This window comes from Vidua chalybeata, chromosome 1 (genome assembly GCF_026979565.1).
Source record: "Vidua chalybeata isolate OUT-0048 chromosome 1, bVidCha1 merged haplotype, whole genome shotgun sequence".
Taxonomy (NCBI): domain Eukaryota; kingdom Metazoa; phylum Chordata; class Aves; order Passeriformes; family Viduidae; genus Vidua; species Vidua chalybeata.
Genome location: NC_071530.1, coordinates 126,816,266 through 126,837,252, shown reverse-complemented (window position 1 = coordinate 126,837,252; position 20,987 = coordinate 126,816,266).

Genomic DNA, 20,987 nt, shown 5'->3' with positions numbered 1-20,987 from the left:
TAGATAAAGAAATATGTGTCTCTAAATGTCAAATGAGATCTCAAGTTCCGACCAAAGCTGCCAAATATTTAACACATCTGATATAAATATATACATAAAGCAAATTTCACCCCTGCATTATACAGGTAGTTTAAAACATTCATTTACCCCTTCTGGTTTTTTTTCCCCTCATCAGCTAGTCAATTTTCTAAGTTGAAAATCAACCAGTATTCCAATTCAAAATTCCTCCAAGCTAGAGCCCATGTGTGACCGAGGATACCAACAAGGCAAGACCAGCAGTTGCTGTGAAAATACACAGCAATTGAAGGGACCCAGAAACTCCTGTAGGCCAATCAAGCACAACAAACTGATCATCTCCTTGGCATATTCCACTGCAAGTTTTCAAGAAAGTGTAATGGAAAACAAAAAACCTGTTCTTCACAATTGAGAAAGCATATTTAATTAACTCAACTGTTATTTACTGCCATTTCCTGAAAAAAAACCTTAATTGTATTGGTTAGCAGCCTGTTGCAGCATCAAGGAACTACAAAAAAAAATTACGTAAGCACCAACAGAAGTTTGGACAGTACCCAGGGTTTATTAAATTGCCTATCCCTACCCTCTCTCACTTAAGCAAGCCACCCTTTCAGTTTTCCTTGTTTAGTCTTTGCACAATTTTTCCTTTCTTTAGTGGCCCAGTACCAAAAAACAGAGAAAATGGTGAAACTTTTCCCCTTAGCATCTCTCCCAGGCTGGTGGTTTCTGATTGTGCTGGGGATCTGGAAACTGTGGTCCAGACTTCCTCAGCCTAAATGTAATAAACGTGTGCTTCTCATTTCCTCAACTGAGTGTTCAAGTCACAAGGCAACCCCTAATTACAACTCTGTCTCTTCTCTCATTCCAAATGAAGAGTAGTCAGAGTCATACACTAGAGAGACAGCTTGGGCACTCAAATCTAGGACTGGCATTTCAGTCAAGAATCCAGCCTTGAAGAAAGACTTTTATTGCCAAATGCAGGTCAGAGCTTACTTTAGCAACGATGCTTTTGTGTTACTTGTTGGCTGATGTGAGCAACCGAACTTCATATGCTCATAGTCATACATCTGATTTGAAAAGTTAAAGTAACAATTGCTATTATTCTAAATTGATTGTTTTCATATTTCATGCATTCCAATGTTGGTATATTTTACAAAATGGAAAAACAGAGGGTCTGAATCAGTATATAGTTTGTCTTTATAACAGTGTGGCTGATTATATAAAGCAAAAAAAAAAAATCTTAGTCCCAAACCAGCTTTTTCACTGAGTTGCATCATGATCCTGTGCATATCACTTAACACCTGAGACAGAATTTCTTTACTGATGAAGTGGAAATTGCTATATTTACATGCTAAACCACACTGTGAGTAGTTTTGGTTGGAACACCCTTGTAGTGTATAGCATTTCAAAAAAATGAACCTGTTTTTGAGAAGATGATTTGCAAAAAAAAAAAAAAATAGCAAGTTTGATGAAAGAGAAAGGAAGAACGCACTGATTATTAAAGGAACTAGAGGCAAAATCCTTTGCTTGCCTGATTCAACATGTTTTAGCAGGAGAAAATCTGTTTTGGTTCACATAGAACAATGTAATTGAAGCTGGATTTCCCCTGTGCCAGGCCAGTTCCCTAATCACATCCACATGTTTTGATACATAAACATTTATTTTGATAATTCCATTTCTGCTGAAGTGTTCCAAAAGGTTTTGGTCTTGTTCCAAGGTGGAATGAAAACAAATGTTATAGTTTCTATGGAATGGAATTGCTCTAACTGTGACACACAGCATAATACATGCTAACAAAGTATATTATGCATAAACATTAGTTAAAGGTGCTTGTGTACTACAGTATGTAGGTGCTCTACATAGCTGTAAAAACAATTTAGACCAAAATATAAGTTGTAGATACTAGCTTGATGTGATGTCTGTGGAAAAAAAAAAAAAAAAAGACTGCTTTGATACCTCCACACTTTTGTTAAAATCTACTTTGCATTCTACTTAGCAACATGTCAGTTCTCACTGGTATTCTCTGGCAAATATAACGACAAGCAGGATTCAAAGAATCTTGTCCATGAATTAGATCATTAGAGTAGTAAACAAACATCAGCTAGGTACATCTGTTCCTGGATATACCTGAATAGGAAATTTTTCCAGAATAATAAAACATTGTTATTGTTAAGTCTGGTAGTGGACAATGGTATTGGAAAAGGGCAAAAGAGGAGGAAGTATGAAGATGTGGTTGTTGTCCCATTGTTGTCACGACTTATGTATCCACCTACAAGACCAGTCCATGAAAAGCAGGAAAATTTTCAAACATTTTGGAGGAATAGTTAAGATGTTCACACAGTTAAACAGAAATACATTTCAGGGTGTCCTGATTTTAGGTCCCAGTGATGTTTTTTCTAGTCCCTGTTGCCTCAAATTAGTCTGCTCTGTTCAATGCCATTTTTCCCCATCTAGCAGTTTTTTCAACCTGGATGCATTCTCTTTCAGGTTTTCTGCAGAAAATCTTGGTCTCAACTCACACCAATACAGGGTTGTATGTAATCTCAGTACAAAGAGTCCATTGAGAACTGGAACTTAGCAAGGGCAGATAGAGCATTTCTGGATGTGTCTGTGATGAACTGTAATATTTTGGTATAATGACAGCTCTTGTCAAAGCTTGCAGTAAAGCAGGTCTCATTCAACTATCTCCAGGAGGCCCTACTCTGAGACAAGGTGACAGTCTGGTGCAAAAAAAAAAAAAGCCTTTTAAGGAAATTAAGTGAGTTGTAACGTTTGTCCATATGAAATATCTAATGACAAAGAAAAATTATGACATATATACAAGATTCATTACTATTTAAAGAATAAGAGAACTACCTAGCCATTTATAAGTACTGGTGTGGGCATATGAACTTGCTTTCTCTCATAAGAATTTTCTTTTACTTTTAGGGCTTTGTGTAAAACCATAGTTTAAACCATCTTTACATTTGTCTTTGAATGAATAAAGTCTTTTCTTTTGTGGCACATCTGTTTTGTTGTTCTTAAAGTTGATTTCTTCTAGAGCAAAACCATAATTATTGAGAAGTAATGTTCTTGTACATTAAACTATATATCACACACTCAACAGCTCAGTGCATAAAATCTTAATCTTAGGAAAGACAGTTAAATAAATCTCTATTTTGCCTATATATGCTGCAATTTTTACTGTAGTCTAACATAGAAACTGGACCTTCTTGAGAGCAGAGGGGAGAGAATGGAAAGTGGAAAATGAGAAATTGTAAAGAGAGGAAGTTTTGTATTTTTGTAATAAGTACCCTACACTACTCTTGAATTTGAAAAAAAAATTGTAAAAATCCAGTTTATAAGGACATACTTGATTTTAGAAAAAGAATTTTTCTAAGTTTCTACACTCTTCTTGAAATAAAAAATATGTATGAAGATAACAAATTGCTATCCAGGAAATTATCTGGGTTTTTTTCTGTAGACTCTTCAGTTCTTAGCAAGCCACCACCCTGAATTTATAAATGTGCTTGAGAAATAGAGCAGAATCAGTGGAAACTGGACTGAAATACATTCATATTTATTTTTTCCACTGACCTAAGCATGATTAAGACACAAGTGTCTACATTTATTTTCTCTTCCATCAGTAACCATTAATATCCTATAGGTTCTGAACAGATAATCAGTAACTGAAGTGGAACATCTACATCTGTCATTGAAAGTTATCACCTGTAATTACAGAAAAAGCTTCCAAATTAGATATTATTCTCTTCATATTTTAGCTAAAAACTTAGCAGCCAGGAAAGAGTTCACTTTGGAATGATGTAGTATTACTCCTTTTCTACAGGTGGGAATGATAGAAGACTTGGATTTTCATAGAGTCACCAAGTAGACCAGAATTAGAGCTGGTGACAGAAAGTGATTCTCTTCAATATGAATGGTCAAGTGCTGTACCCATAAAGTCACACTGAATTTAAACAAGAAGAGAGGAGTGTGTTGTTTGTAAACTGTGACTATCAGACCAAGTCTGGAGGGTTTCTTGGCACCCTTGAAACAGAAAGTTCAGAGGCAGACTAGAAGATATCGGAGGACTTGTCTTTTTTGTCTGCTTTGAATTAGGCACATTTATTTAAATTCAAATGAATCTCAGATTAACTTTTTACTATAGTTGGTAGGAAATGTGACTTCTACAGGAATCTCATGAGAAAGAGCATTCCTGCTATCCTGGTTCCACTATGTCTTGATCAGGAAATACCTTATCATTGCACTGAAGAGAGCATAGCCTTCAAGAACTAGAAAGCAAGTGGTTGAAAGTTCAGATATTTCCTTAATTTTGCAAAAAAAAAAAAAAAAAAAGCTTAAAGAATACCATCAGGTCTTCTATGCAAAATTACTTTGGAAAGTGATAGTAAACATTATTGCTGTGTTATCCTGAGATTGGTAAAAATTCCATCAGCTAAACATTTATATCAAAATCAGTTTCAAGCCGTAAAAAAACTTTCACTGACCACAGCAGAGTTTCAATCAAATCTGTACTCTGAGTTTCAGAATCCAAATTAATTGATAATTTTAGTCAAATATCTAACTACAAAAGGCATACACTCCAGTATTTATCAAGCTGACCAGGACTTTGCTTCTAGCATCAGAATGTCATGTAAGGAGCACAAATTTATATTTATGAAAAGTAACCTAACCCTAATGATGTTTAGTTTAATGGAAGTGAGTTAATTTTCTGATTAGCTTTCTATATAGGTGTGTTTGTTTGTACTTATACATAGCTATAGGCACATACATCTGCAACATACAGTGGCCAATGCCACATAATAGTGTAGCACTTGCCAGAACATCAAACATGCATACTGACATTTTTTATGAAGCAAGCTGCAAGTAATTTAACTAAGTTTTGTACTAGGAATGGTATATTTGTATAAGAAGGCTCCTAAATGTCAAATTTGGTTCATGTTGTATATTCATAAAAAATATTACAATACATAATATTACTCAGATTCAAAATTCTAAACACTATTAACTCTTACTCTTTTGTCAACAGTCTAACACTATTTGCTATAAATAGGTAGAAGCTCAGCTCTCAGAAGGCAAGTGAATGAGTATTTTCTTTCTGTCCTATTATGGACACTCACAAAACCCCTAGTTCATCAGTTTTGGTGAAAAGCTTACAAATGAAACATAAATGACAAAATGTTTTGTGATAGGAGCAAAATAAATATGTGTAAATAAAGAAAACAAAATTCTATTTTTGACTTACTAATGTCACCAAGAAGAGTTTTAAAAATCTGGGACTGACAAACCAGAGCATTCCAAAATTCCTAGTGTTTTTATTTTTACAGCTTTATTGGAAATCTGTGTTAGAAATTGATCATAATTACATTATTATGAGTATGGCTTATATCTATATTTGAAGCAGTAATCCTACTTTTAGAGCTGAGAGAGAGAATTTCTCTTATCTGAATAATCAGATTTTATAAGTTTTATCTTTTCCATATGCTCATGGACAGGAAAAACATGAAGTCATTTGTGGAAAGATTTCTTAATCCTTTGCCTTTCTGCTTTTTCTTGTATTAAATTTTGATCTTTTAATACTCTTGAACTTATAATTTAATTTCATATTCTAATTGCACCATTAAGTTTCTTATAGTGTAATGTATTCCCATGAAGATTTAGGGCTAATATATACAGAAATTGTTGATCATCCTTTGTCAACACCCAGAAAATTCTCACAGGAAGGTTCATAGATGCATGCTTAGGCCATACAGCTAAAAAGTGTTTTTTTCAGACTGAATTTGTATCCAGAGACATCTTTGTTGCCAAACATTTGCCAAGTGAAAATCAAACAAAAACAAAGCTGTTTCTGCCACAAAATGAGTAGTTGGTGACATAAAAATTACTCATCATTTTGAATTCACGATATAGTAGTACATACTTTTTTTTTGAATGTACTTTTTAGACAATATTTTCAGAATTTTTAACAGAAAAAATATCCATTTTTAAATGTAAAGCCTTTAAATGTATTCTACTCAAAGAAACACATTCCTGTCTAAAAGCAAAGAGAGAATATGTAAAAACTTCCTTTCTTTAGATTTTAAAAGTGAAAAAAATTAAACTGTCAAACCAGAAGAAACTTAACATCAACGAAAAAGCATCCATCTGTATATACAAATCAAGTCAGGTTCAGGTATCCTTGTCAATCTCCCCTGACAGCATCCAAATACAAACCTACTCTTCTAGATAAAAGATCAGGGAGGAAGATCAGACACTGAAGCTCTAACTACCCATGTGACCTGGAAATTAACCCACCCCTGACCCTGGTCTGGACTGCTGCAGGCAACAATTTCCAATAAAATTTTTCTACAGCTACCAGTTATCAGGCTAAGAGTTAATCAGTGCCGATATTAGCTCATGGTCCACATTTTCTGTTTAGTAATATGGACGTAGGCAGGGTCTTCCCCTGCAGGCCAGTTACAGTTCTGAGCAGGAACACATATTCTGAGTGCATACAGGCTGAAGGACCATTTTTCTGGTCATGAAGTATTTGAGTACTACACTAATAAGCACTAGAAGACAGAAAGAGGAATTACAGTCTATACTATTGCTCAAAAAGTCTGGGCCATGCACTCCACTCTAGAATTCACATTTGTGAAATACAGTCCTTTAAAGCCAGCGTTTTGAAGTGTGTCTCAGTCATTCACTGAGGCATAAATGAGTTTTCTATGTATTATATATTACCAGAAAAGGGGGAATAATTTGTTATTTGATGTGTGTACAGAATGAAAAGCAGTTATGAGCAGGGATGAATGAGATTAAGTTCCTCAGCCACTGGAGATGGCAGTTCCTTGCACTACATAGGCCATTCAGAGCTGAGCTCACTCCACTCACACTGATTAACCTACATTATGTCCATTATCACGGCTACAGCTCAATCCTGGTTTTGTGTCAGACCATAATCCTACAAGTGCAAAAAAGTTATAGGATACCTTAAGCCATATTTGCAAATGCACTTTTAGGCTGCAGATGAAACTGAAAACTCTGGTACAGTTTAATATATGGTATCCTGCTGCTAATTGTGTAAGGCTTCTAATCAGCCACATCAGCAAGTCCTTGTGTATCAAAGACTGCAGATCATCTGTACCCTCCAGCATTAACCTGCTTGTAACTTTGGGTGACAGAACATTTGTATCTGGAGACCTGCCAGATGAAAAGCATCCTCTCATCTGACTGATGGAAAGGATTTTCAACCATTTTCATGACACCATTAATACATGCATAGCAGTCAAATACCTTAGTTTGATGTAAGCTCCTCCTTTCATGCGTTAAAATGTTCTTTCCCATCAGTGCAATTCAGTTGTGTTGAAACTTGGTGGCATGCTAAAAACTAGAACAATAGATATTTCTTTTTGTAAATCAAGTACAATATGAAACCAAAACTTGCACAAGCAACTGTGTTGATTTTATTGCTCATTCTCTAGGCACTAAGGATAAAATGAACAGTCTAATTACAATATAGATCACATTCATATTTCTATTCATAGTTTGATAAATGGATTATGTAGCACAAGTCACCCAAGACATTCAACTCTTTCTGAAACTGTTTTCATTTGTTAAGCTTTATTTTTTAAAATTGTTGTCGCTTTCTTAAAAGTCTTGATATCATCAAATTTCCCCTCTGCCCTTAGAAGCACTGATAATAATGAGGATCTTATGCAGAAATAATTGCCAGAAACCAGTAAAATAAAACAATATATGAGTAGGAGGACAAGAATAATTTCATGTCTTTATGTATAAATTGACAAAAGTTCTTGTAATGAATGTAGAACTGGAAGAATATTATAATGAGACACAGGTTTTATCTGAAGCTGTGTTTCATCTGTCTCTACAAGCAGAGCAATGGAAACGATAAATCTTCCTGCTCTATAAGACACTCACAGCCCTTTCCTGAGGACAGTGTCAAGATCTCTTGACTATAAAATAATAGACCAATTCTGTATATATTTAGAGTGCACTACTTTTATGTTTTTTCCACTGAATTTTTTTAGATGCATTCTGCCAAATAGTCACATACATGGCATTTGTAAAGTGAGGAGAGAGGGAGAAGGGAAAGTGGATAAGAGAAAGGGAGAGCTCAGGGCTTCTTTCCATAACAGAAAAAAAGGTGTCATGTGCAGATGGGGACAATAGATGTAGAAATATTTAATATTCCAGCACTAAGCAAATGACTTAATCTAATAGCCTTATTATAGGAAACTACAAAGCTGTGAAAATGCTTTTATCTGCAAACACACACAATCCTAAGCAATATAGGATTCTGGCTGTGCCAAAACCTATTGTGATAAATTAGAAGAGATGTTAAATCTCTTGAAAGGAGATATGCTGAAGAGATTTTAGGCTTTCTGTGGCTAGTGATTAAAAAACCCATGATATTTCATAATGAAGCTGAACTGTGAAAATCTTCAGAATAAATTTAAAAACTAGAAATATTTAGAGTTTACTGCAAGTCTGCCTGTGCACAAAGGGATTGCAAGCCTTTTGTATGCTTTAGCCTCAAATAGACAGTAAGATTTTCTCTGTTGAAGCTTTAAAACCCAATAGAGTTAGCAATTTGCTCAAGGGTCCATACTTGTGAATCCAATTGTAGTGTCAGGAATTATTCTTGCTCTCACATTACCTACCCCAACAAATTGTGATGCTAAGCAAGAGGTTAATCATAGCTTTTTATCAAAGATATACCTGAGTTGCATTAGACAATATTATAGTGATTATAGTATGTCAAACTCATCTTATATGCTGGCAAGGGTCAGTAGAAAAATAGCATTATATATAATCAAGATACTATGATACTATATAACAAAACTGTTCACAAGAGGTAATTGCTAAAATTTGAGAAAATGCTCAGTTCTCAGTCCAATGAATTTTGATTTTACAATGCAATATTGATTCTGTATTAATATAAATCCCCAATCCCACTTGCTGCTGTAATCTCTTTTTCTCTCTCCAGTGAACAAGTCACAACCCTAGCAGAATAGTCAGACAAAAAAAAAAAAAAAGAAAAAAAAAAAAAAAAAAAGCAGTGAATACTGTTACTTATCCTGCTTCCTCTGCTTTAAACCAATTTAACAGGAGACCATAACTACAGATTAAAATGTAAACCAATTTTAGCTGCTTTGCTAAAATTTGCTTAGTTCCTGTTCCTTTTCATGCATAAGCAGTAAATATTCTAGGTAATATTAGAAGTAATGGCTTATTGGTTTCATAGAAAGTAAAAGCCCAAAGCATTACTTAATTAATATGCAATTAGAAGACTTAGACAGGCAGTTACATATTTGTTACAGCCATTCTTACACAAGAACACTGAGTTAAGAATAATTTGGAAATTACTTTTATTTTTATACATTCTTCACTGAAGAACCCCTTAATAAATTTGAGTTAGCATTTTCCAACATTGGCAGCTTTAACTCTGGTTTTAGCATAGATACAGATTAAACTTTCAAGCATAATAAAGCATGTTCATGTCCTTGCAACATAAGGCAATTCAAGCATCAAGACATTAGAAAACAAAATATTAGGTGGCCTTGATTCAAGGTTTTTTATGCAAAATCAAATTTAAAGGTAACTAATGTCATGAAGATTTTCAGTTTTTATATAACATTATTTTCACAGAACCTTTTATTTCATTCAGTATTTAGTAGGCAGGCTGCTTAAAATATCTTGTTTTGTGACCACTCAGTGATTGCCCACCCATGTGTTGTTTGCAACACCTCCACATTCTGCAATGGAACATAAGATTACAATTTCTTTTTAAGCATTGCTATAATACATTTATTATGTATATGCTTCACAAGTACTAAATATGTTTTGAAACCTGTTCTTATAAATTCCTATCTCTGTAGCTGTTTAGGGCATTCTCTGTTTTGCTATTTACCTGAAACCTTTGGTATGGTATGGTCTTCATCCATCCCCAGTAGTTCTTCATTCTGTCTCATCACTCACTATTTCATATTCTACAGTCATGAATTTGACTCTTTTAGAAGGCATACAGCAGAACAATAAATTTAATTTATTAATTTATCATTAATTGTTTTCACTTCTTTACAGCTGCAGTTCATTATAAAATACCATTGCCTATTAATCAGTGTCCATGGGTAGGTTGTATAAATGAAGCAAGGAACACGGATGGACTTAGAGCAGCCTTGTCTAGTGAAAGATGGTCCTGCCCAAAGCAGGGGGTTGGATTTTTAAGGTTCCTTCCAACCCAAACCATTCTGTGATTCTATTTCTGTATTGATATTTTAAATTCAATAAAACAAAAACAGAGAAAATCGAATGACTGAGCTCTGGATACAACCAACCAATAAAAAAGAACACAGGTTTCTGTGAAATGGCATAATTATTTAAATAATGAACTAAGAGTAACAAATTTTTCAAATAAAAGAGAAAGGGAGACTTCCCTTTCATTATTTCATAAACTCACAAGGGCCTGTTTTTATTAGACTGGAAGACTGTGTGTATATATACATAAAAATCCCTTTCTTTTCCTTAAGACACCAATAAAAAGCCATGCATAGTATAACCAAAATGCATCATTTCTGGTTATTGGCCTATGTCTTCTACATCTGGAAGCATTTAAATATATTATTTTCTGTTTCTTAGAACACCAACAGCTTTCACTCTGAATGAAGAGACGTGTCAGTGGATATGAGAAAAAGAAGCTTCATAAACAGAGAAGCAAAACTTTAAAAATTTTAGAAAAATATTATATGGCACTAAAAAAGGAGAGGGCAAATCTGTATCTAATACTTGCTTGCTTTCCTCCTTGACATATTCTCTCACCAGGGATGAGATGAAATACAGTAGAGCTGATTGACTCAGACAGGATAAAAGTGAGTCTACTACTGCTTGAGAGACTTATGGAAAAAAGGTGCACATCAGGTCAATCTGTGCTGCTGACTGCTAGCAAGGCTAATGACACCTGAATATTTTTTTATTTACCACCTCTGAAATTCTAGTTCTGAATGTGATGTTTTGATGTTTCCTGCTGAACTGTTTGATCTGATATGAGGCAGAGCATTTTGATCCTCTGCTCTCTTAGGAAGAGAGATGCTCACCAAGGAGAAGAACAATCACAGCAAACAAACCTAATTTCCTTATATATAGGAATGGAACAATTATCATATATCTTACCTTTAAAAAACATTTCTCTTGTGTTGAACACAAGGTGAGAAGAATTGTCTCTATGGTATGTGTATACAAAATTACTTGAATAACATCCACAGAAACTCATCAGCATTTGTCAGCACTCCTTTAAAGCACTGCAGATTCTTTGAGGTTAAACAGGGATATACAAGGAGAAATTTGATTAATCAGTATAAGTCCAAATTTTGGTATTTCCTTCACTGAAGACAGTATCAAAATGAAAAGAATGTAAAGGAGAGTTCATTCTCTTTGGCAAGCATAGTGAGAATCCTTGTCTGGGCTAGCTTTTTGGATATGGCTTGTTCTTTCTTCCCTTATAATGGTAAATTGTGCATACACTGTGCAAGAGTTAAGGTATTAGGCGAAATGATGTGACTTCCACCAGGTTCAATTTAATAGAGTTAACAGAACTGTGACACACTCCCATTTCTTCCTTCACTAAGAAATACACATAGATGGGTAGAGATGATGTCTAAAAATTATTAGTCACTCAGTTACAATTCCAGTTTTACTAAAGTCAAGAAAATACTAAACAAAAAGAAATAGAACACTGTGAAAAGCAAGTTTAGATTCTGTAAGGATGCTGATTGAATGTTGTTAATATTTTTGAATATTAAATTCCATTTATTCAAAACTGAAGAAGAAATAAAAAGGACAAAATTAAAACTAAACAAAATTAAGAAAATTGGCAGTAAATTAATAAGGCCATAGTTTTTAATAGCTGGGGTTGTTAATCCAGCTTTGTGACTTTAAAGCTAAAAAAAAGCAAATTGGAAAGATTCCATGATAGAGGTTACAAGAATAATTAAGAGTTTAGAAGAATAACCTCTTAAGGAAGTTGAAGAACTTTGTTTAGTCTAGAAAAGAGAAGACCGAGGAAGGAAGGACATTGATAACAATCTTCTAATAACTAAGCTGCCATTAAGACAGAGACAATCAATTGTTTTCCAGGTGTCTGGAAGCAGAATGAGAAAGAATCAGCATAATTTGTAGTAAAAATTATTTACATTAGATAGTTTGGACATTTTTTCCCTCCCTGAAACATACCAATAGTGGCATCTCACTTTTGAGGTTTTAGGAGAAGGCCACCACCTTCACTGCCTGCATTAAGTATACTTAATCCTGCCATTTGCAATAAACTGCATCACCTCTTGAAGTTTTTCTCTGGTTTATTTTTTTATCATTCTTCAAAAGGCTAGCACAGAAAACAAACAGAAACTACATACTTACCCCTACTTTTCAAGTGCTCAGGGGCAAGACTAAGAAAGTGTCACAAAAAACAACCATTGATTTTGCCTACAAGTAACAACATAGGATCTCCTGCTTGAGGTGAATCCACTGTCAGTTGGAAATAGGAACAGAAAGCTACCCCTTTCTTTCTCAGAAAGCACTCAGAGGAAGACAAAAGTGGGATTTAAACATGTACAGTAGGCCTTCTGGCTCTTCTACACGAAAATAAATTTCCTCCAGTCTATAAAATCATAGCATTCTTTCTCAATTAGAAAACATATTGAAAACAATCAAACAAATAAACAAAACCCACCAAAAAAAAAAAAAAAAGAGAAAGATGGGAATTAGAAATATTGTCACTTACCTTAACGTCAAATAAATAAATGTTTGCTGGAAGTTACCTTTAGGCTTAGATCATCCCAGAAGCTATTACTGGGAAGTCATTAGTACACAGTTGCCTGCAACTTCATTATGGCTTTGATTTTGCAAGAAATTATTTTGAGAGTGACCACAAATATGCAACAAAGCATATTGACTCCTTGTGTTTTAAATCTTTTATGCAGTAATTACTTTGACTGAGTTTAAGAATAGAGACAACGACCTAAGAGCAGAAAGAAAAACAACTAAAAATGGATAAAATCAAACAGATTTCCTTTCATGTGTTTTGAGGTGTATCAGACATCAAGTAAATCTAACAAAGCATCTTCAGGAATTAAGGCAGTAGTTAAGCATTCCAACTTACTATGTTACTAAAACTACGTGCTATTCATGACTGTAACAAATAATGGTTAAAATGTTAATGTGATTCTGGAGATAATATTTGACTAAGAAAATTTAGTTTTTGACTGAGATATTTGCATAAATACATACAAGAGCTTTAGGGACAGAATTTGTGAATTCATCTAAGTGAAATACAGTATTTTGACATATGAAGGTCAACTAAAAATTGAACTTAAACTAAATGAACATAAAAATGCTCAGCTGACATTAGACACAAAATTATTGTGAGCTTTTTTTGAAAATGCATGTTTATCAACTCATCCAAACCAGAAAACTAAGCAAGAATCTTCTTCCCAGCCCATAACCCTGTGAGTTGGTCAGTGTTGTAGGGGGATCCAACAGGTACCTGTATTTTTGCTTCTCACGAAACCACTGAATTCACACCATACTGTATTCCCTTTGTCTTTAACAGACTGGAGAAAACTCTATAGCAAGACCCCAGTTAGCCCCTAGTCTAGGCAGATGCATAACAAAATGTATAACTGAGGACATTTGAAATGCCATCACTCATAGAAGGAGGCAGGCACATGAGGATTCTGCTGAACTAGGGACCTTGGCATGGGGAGATTGTGCTGGAAGATGTCTGATAGTTTTTCTTATTAGGAAAAGACTAAGGTGTATGGACTAAAATGTTTTAATATGTTTTCAGTAATTTACACTAAGCAATGTAGCAGCTTGATTTATTTAGAAAAATAAATCAAAGGTTTGGATTGTGGTTTTGATTTTTTGTTGGGCTTTTTTTTTTACAAAATGCGTTCTTCTGTGCTATTTCAGTAGAGTATTTGAAAATATGAGTCTAATAAGCAATATTCAACACTGAAGTTCATTATAAAAAGTGTTCAAGAGGCATCTGGATTTGGCACTTGCAGATATGATTTAGAAGTGATAAGGATGGTGCTGGGTTGATTATTGGACTAGATGACCTTGAAGATCTTCCAGTCTTGATGATCCTATAATTTTGTGAAGTGCAAAACTGTCATGGATTGAGAAATATATGAATAACAGAACATGAACAACACTAAGAAAAAAACCATCCAGCCCTGGCTGCACAGTGACAATAAAGATACTCCCCAAGCCATAAAGAAGTACAGAACTGGGGAACAAGACTAGGACAAAACACAAAAAATGCTCATGCTTGGACAAAACAACCAGCCTTCAAACTACTGACTTGGATATGCCTTTCAAAGAGAGCAAGTGCTGTAGATCAAAGCATCAACCCCCTGGACTGTGTTGTCAGCATAAAATTAAGAAAAATCCAAATCTCTGCATAGGAAGGAAAAATTTTATTGCTATAAGTAAATTTTAAGGATATGTATATATTAAATGGAAAAATCCTCTCTTCTTTAGCTCTTAAAATGAAACTGTTATACTTACATAGCTTTGAGATTTATCAGACTGCATCTCTAAGAGACCACTTTTCTTTCTCCATGCTTCATTGCTGTTTTCATATTCTCTTGTTTTGTGCCCCTTAAAGACTGAATGCCCAAACCACCATGAACTTGTGAGATCATAGACTTAGATCTGTTCTGACTTTAATGAATTTCATTTAGTGAAGTGATATTATTCGGTTTCCAAGATCATTTTGTGAGAACATCAGATAAATTTTCAAGATGTTAGCTAGGTGTCCTCTGCTGCAGCTAGCCTTCATTCTTATTAAGAACCAGCTACTCCATCAAATATTATTAATTCTGTTCACTATCTAAGCCTTTCCTCGAATATAATTTAGTTTATTAGTGTTTATTGGAAAATAAATAGCATATTTATTCTTTTACTGAATCACGCAAGACTACCACTGAGCAGTACATCAATATGGGTGTTTTTTCCTTCTTTTATATTTTTGATTACAAAACTTGTTCAAAGACACTTTTGAAATGGAAAACTGCAATATGAATGAGATTTCTATTAATTTCTTTAGATTATACTAATCTAGAAAAATAGCATCTGGGAAAAGCTTGTAAATGCAACAGGTATAAAAATAATAAAAATACTTTAATAAGAAAAGCCTTTTTCAAACTTCTAACAAAAAGTATCTAGGACAAGAGTAATTGCATTAAAAAGACATGGCTTAGAACTAATTACACAAATACAGAGTAAAATTATGGGTACTGATCAGATATAAAAAGCTTCAACAAATTTATTCAGGAGACTATAATATAGGGTATTAAAGACCTAATTTTGCTGTGAATAATTCCCCAGAATTTCCTATAACTAAGCAGTAAGAACCAAGTAAATGTTGAATCCCATTGCTTTTATTTGCATTTCCTAAGATATTCATGAAATATAGTAATGATAGAATAGACACATAAACTTAAAAATCTAACCTACTCTGGACTTTTGCAATCATTCCTATCTCATGGGATCAGGAATTTAACAGTGCAAACAGGAAAGGCTGAGATAACTCATGCCAGGTAACAGTTCTGACAGTGGAAAAATTGAAGACTTGCCTCACAGAAAAGTTTTAGAAAATGTTACAAGGATCAGTTCTATACATTTGTATAGAAACATATTTTTACAAATGCTGGCTAAGAAGTTTTGATTTTTTCTACTCTTTCCAAATGTTGTGTTTATTGAACACTGGCTTCGAGAAGACTGATACTCCGGTCTCTCTTTGAAAATCATAATTTTCAAAATTCTATTTTAGTTCAAATACCCCAAAATAACCAGCTATTCATTGCAAATCTCAATTTAGTTAGGTTATGGTCATTATAGAATATTGTTGCCATTATTTCTCTGCCCTCCAAGCAGACAAAATATCATGTAAATGAATTTTTTTTCCAAAAAAAGGTTGCATTTTCTGACTTGGGTTATGACAACCAAAGGAAATACAAGAGAAGAGAAAGAGCAGTGCAGTCATATCTATCAGTCATTTCTGACTACCTGTGTAATATATTAAACTGAGATTGGCCAACAGATTTAAAACTTATCAGGAGAAAACAAAGGCACAGAATTCATTACCACAAGCATTGCTTTTTTCTTGAAAGTTCAGCTGAAAATAAAATCATACATTTTAGTTACAGTACAATGTGATGGTTCCAAAAGGAAAAATAATATTTAGCTAGGAGATGTAATAATTTGATGCTTACTGGTACATTTTTCTCTGCTTTTAATAAACTGAGTGGTTCCATACTGGTATGGAAACCCATCCTATCTAGAAATAAATGAAAAAGGCCTTTTGTTCAAATCGTCATGCCAAAGCATCATGATTTTCACTGCAGTACATTTTTTTAAAGACAGTGTTATTGGGAAAAACAGATAGAGGCTACTTTGTCAAAATTATTTGGGCTTTTTATATCCAGTGATGTTTTGTGATACTAACTAATCTACAAAAACTAATCTCCAGGAAACTCATTAGCATTCTTATTTCACTATGTAGAGTAGAAAAACATAATGGAAAGAAAAAGTTTCCCTTCCACACATTTAAGAAAGATTATCAAAGAGCATAGTCTGAATGGAAAGAAATATTGCAAACACCCCTTTGAAGCCTTACTCAGAGACCAGACACAATACATGGAAACAAATGTACATACTATATATTGTACACTGGATGTCTCAACATGACACAGCTGGGAAGCCTTGGAAAAGAAGTTCACTTGTTGAGTGTTAACTCTTCACACAGAAATAAGTCTCTTAATGAAGAGTAACTAATAAAGTATTCACTCTCAATAAGAGTTAACTCTCCAATTTCTGAAACATTGAATTGCTTTTCCATCAAACCCGAACCAGAAAAATAAGGAAAGCTGTCATAGTTTGACAGGGAAGTGAATTTTCTCAGGAAGTTGGGGTCAAACCAATCAGTGGTTTTATTTGGATATTGGCACTTGGAGTGACCACTGAAGGCATGGACACACCTCTGAGAACACAGGGGGTTAAAAGCAGAGAACTCCCAGGGGAACTGTCTCTTTGGTTCCAGTCAGAGTGCAGTGCAGACCTCCCCTGCCCAGCCACGGGCTGCGTGGGGGAGGGGAAGCCAAGCGGCCTGGGAGAGGTAGGCCAGGGGCTGAAGGGGTTGGAACCGGTTCAGCCCTGCGGATGGAAGAGTGGAGAGAAACTGAGATTTCTTTGCTCCCCCCACCCCAGAGAGAGAGAGAGAGAAACAGAGAGCCTGAAGGCACCTGGAAATTTGATATCATGTGCCGGCAGTATGCCGGCAGAGGATAAAGTGAAGCAGAGAGAGGGGGGAAGGTGCCCAGCCGTGGGAGTTGGAGTTCTGGGCAGTCAAGATTCCAGCCGTCCTGGGAGCCCGAGACTTTTAACCCTTTCCCAGAAAAAGAAAGCTTTGCAAAATGCTACTCCTCCTTGATTTGAAAGAGAAGAGAGACAGTCTGGGACCTGACATGTTAGAAGAAGAAATCCTAGGTGGGAGGAGATGATGGAGTGGCCTTGGCTGGACTTTTTCTTGTATAGCCATAGGCTGAACCAATTCCTCCTGCAACAGAGACTGCATTTTAGGGGGATGCAATTACTTGAGCCAAGAGATCTGCTTCAGCGACTGCTATCACAGGAGCAGAGTGAACAGAGGAAAGTTGAGGAGGGCGTGGTGATGCCCTCTGTCTCCCGGAAGAAGATCTCTGTTCTTGAGATCCTCGGCCCCAGGGGAGGAGAAAATGGGGGGGACTGTTGTCCCTAAAATGAGAAACTGAACTGTTGTTCTTTTGGTCCTTGGCAAAGCATCCTTAAAGGAGCCCTATGAGCAGTTTTGGTCCATGCACGGTGGTGAGAGCACTGTGACATGGAATGGAGAGTGTCACACTGGCAGATTTTCTCCAGGCGGTGCCATGTGTGACATGGAAATGCAGGAGGTCACAACTGTGTTTCCTGGGGGGTCTATGGTGCAAGAGAGACTCCTTTCTCCCTTGATGGACTGAGTATTGATTATCTGAAGGGTGGTAACTGGATTGAGGGTCCAAGATGTGTCTCACTGTGTTTTGGTGGAAATTGGGTGGGGGAAGGAGGAGTGTTTTGGAGGGTTTTCATTCTGGATTTAGTGTGTGTCTTTTATCATAGTAGTAGGGTAATAAAGTTTTTCCCTTTGTTTTTAAGCTTGGGCCTGCTCTGCTCTATTCCTGATCACATCTCACAGCATTTATTTGGGGAAGGTGCATTTTCATGGGAGTGCTGGCATTGCGCCATGACAAACCATGACAAACATCAACCCATGACAAAAGCAACTCTTACAACTTAGATAGCTGTTCTGTTAAAGAGCAAGGGTTAACTACATCATTTGAGCAATAAGAATATACTCCAAAGAGGACTAAAATAATGTCTTTGCAGATAGGAAATTTTCAAAGATGGAAGTATATTGAAAAATAACACAACCTGTAAGATAAAAACATAAAGACAGCCAAAATCTTCTTCCAACTTAACAGGAGCTGCAGGAGATTAAATACCAAATGAAATGCATTTAGGAATGTTGCCAGAACATATATGAGAAACAAAGCTAGTTCACCCTGCTTAGATATGGTCTTGAAGTAAAGGCCCCATATCCACAATACATATACACAAATCTAACAACACACTGAAACATGGGAAAAACAGTGCAACACAGATGAAAAAGTAAAATTCTCAAGCATAGAAGCAGTGCCATTTAGCGACAGAGCTTTTGTTGAGGGTTTTTTGGGGGAGTTGTTTTTTTCTGTAGAGTGGGAATTTCAAAGTATAAGTCATTTTTATAATAAAAATATTTGAGGGAGTACAGATTAAAGCAAATCTCTGCCATATAGAGGCCACACTACTCCTTTAATAAAGGTCATGATGACCTAAAATGCTGTATTGTATTGGATGAAAAGAAAAAGGCAAAGTGGAAGACATTGAAAATAGATTCATACACAGAATGTATTGCTATCCTTGATGGAGCTGAACTTGAGGTGCGCTGTATTTGCTTTCTTCCACTCAGATGCAGGATAAAAATGACCACTGAAAACTCCTGTTTCAATGGACTGTGCATTGAGGACTGTTTTTCTCCCACCAAAACATTTTCCTTAAAATCATCAGTCCTTGTTCTTCGTTGAGAATTTTTGATACAGTTGTCTAAATTATATTAAGAAATATCCCCTCTATTTCATATTATTTGCTCAGAGAATCACACAGCTATTTCTGTCACTTCTGGTTGCAACCAGAAATTGAGGGTCAAACAGGTGCTCCTGGTTGAATACAGACATAATCAAAAAATGCAAGTGAGAATAAGGTTGTGTCTGCCACACTTCCAACTGGTTTATTATCCAGCATAGAAACAAAAACTAGAACATGTAGAGCTTTGCCTTTTTTCATCATCTATTTATTTCTATTTTTCTGTATGTCTTCACCAAATAACTGCAAAATGTTTGTTTAATACTCAAAAGCCAAGTTTTGTATGCCTAAGATAGTTTTTGTGGCTTTTGCTAGATTCCCTGCAGCCAGCCTCCCTTTCTTCAACAGCAGCACTCAAAAATGAGCACAGTATCTCAGCTTAGAAGATCACTCATAAGTTATTTTTCTACTTATGCTTTCTGTTCTCTAGCATCTTTCAAAATCATAATTTGCTGACTCTTGCTTACTCTATAGTTCTCTGTATCTTTAAACACTTTCAGAAAAGCTATTACTCATACCAGTCTCATTCTGTAATTCCATAATAGTTTATGAGAGTAATTATTTCTGTCATCTTCCAGCCAAGCAATTAAACACCAGATATAACACCTATTGGCCAGAAAATTATGCTCTAGTGGTTACAGATAGGAGCACTAGGCTAGGCTGCTAGAGGGTGACAGGTATTCCATGGGTAAAACAATTATTAACAAAACAAAGCTATGCATGCTATTAATGAGTAAACTAAAGGGGAAAGGAGCACTATTTATACTTGCCTCTTGTTTCCCTGGAGGGACACAAAGTGCTGCAAACTGAGTCATCTGTGTTTGCTACTGCTGCTGACAGTACAAGCCTGAAGACATGTGAACTGACCCAAAGAACAGAGCAAAAGTTTCTGAGAACTATGATTCCCATATTTTTTTTTTCTTTTAAGATGGATTTCTTTTTCTAACAAGAGTTCTGAAGCAAAAACAGTCCACTTCGACTTTACCAGCTTCAGCTAGCTAGAAAATGAAAGGACAGAGCTTCCTTTTGCTTGACCTTCCCAGATCCCCTGAACTTTGGCGTTCCATTTAGTGCTCCTGTATAGGAGGCAGGAAGCCCTCTATCTGGCTTCCTGCAGGGTATACCTCTATTATCATCCCTGAGCAAATAGACTGAAAGTTGTTTTGATGGAGCCCCAAGGACAACAAAATCTCACTGGGTTGTGCACACACAGGCAGGCCCAGAGTTCTACTGGGAAAATAATTTAGAAATATTGGCATTGGAATCAACCTCCATGAGTTGCCAGAAGTATGCTGATAGTAAACAATCAAAACAAGAAGAAATAATCAAAAATTTAATCCTATGCTTTTGAAAACACAAAGAAAAAAAGCCTGAAATAGCTGACAAGATGAATAAATTAAAAGAGATCAAGACATTGGTGGATAAACAAAAGTCATGGATGGGGTGAAAATAGATGACCTCTTGAGAAAAGATTTTTTTACAGAACCATAAAGATTACTTTCTGGAGCCTTGTTAGGGTTTTTGTGTTGGCTTTTTTTCTGAAAAACAAAACCACACACGGCAAGGGGCATATAGTCACTAACAGTGTTTAGTGATTACACAACAGTGCCATCATATGTTCAAAGTTCACGCATTTCAAAATGTCATTTGAGAATCAAAGTGAGACAAATTAGCAGAAAAAATAATTACTATGTTTTAAGTACATGAATGGT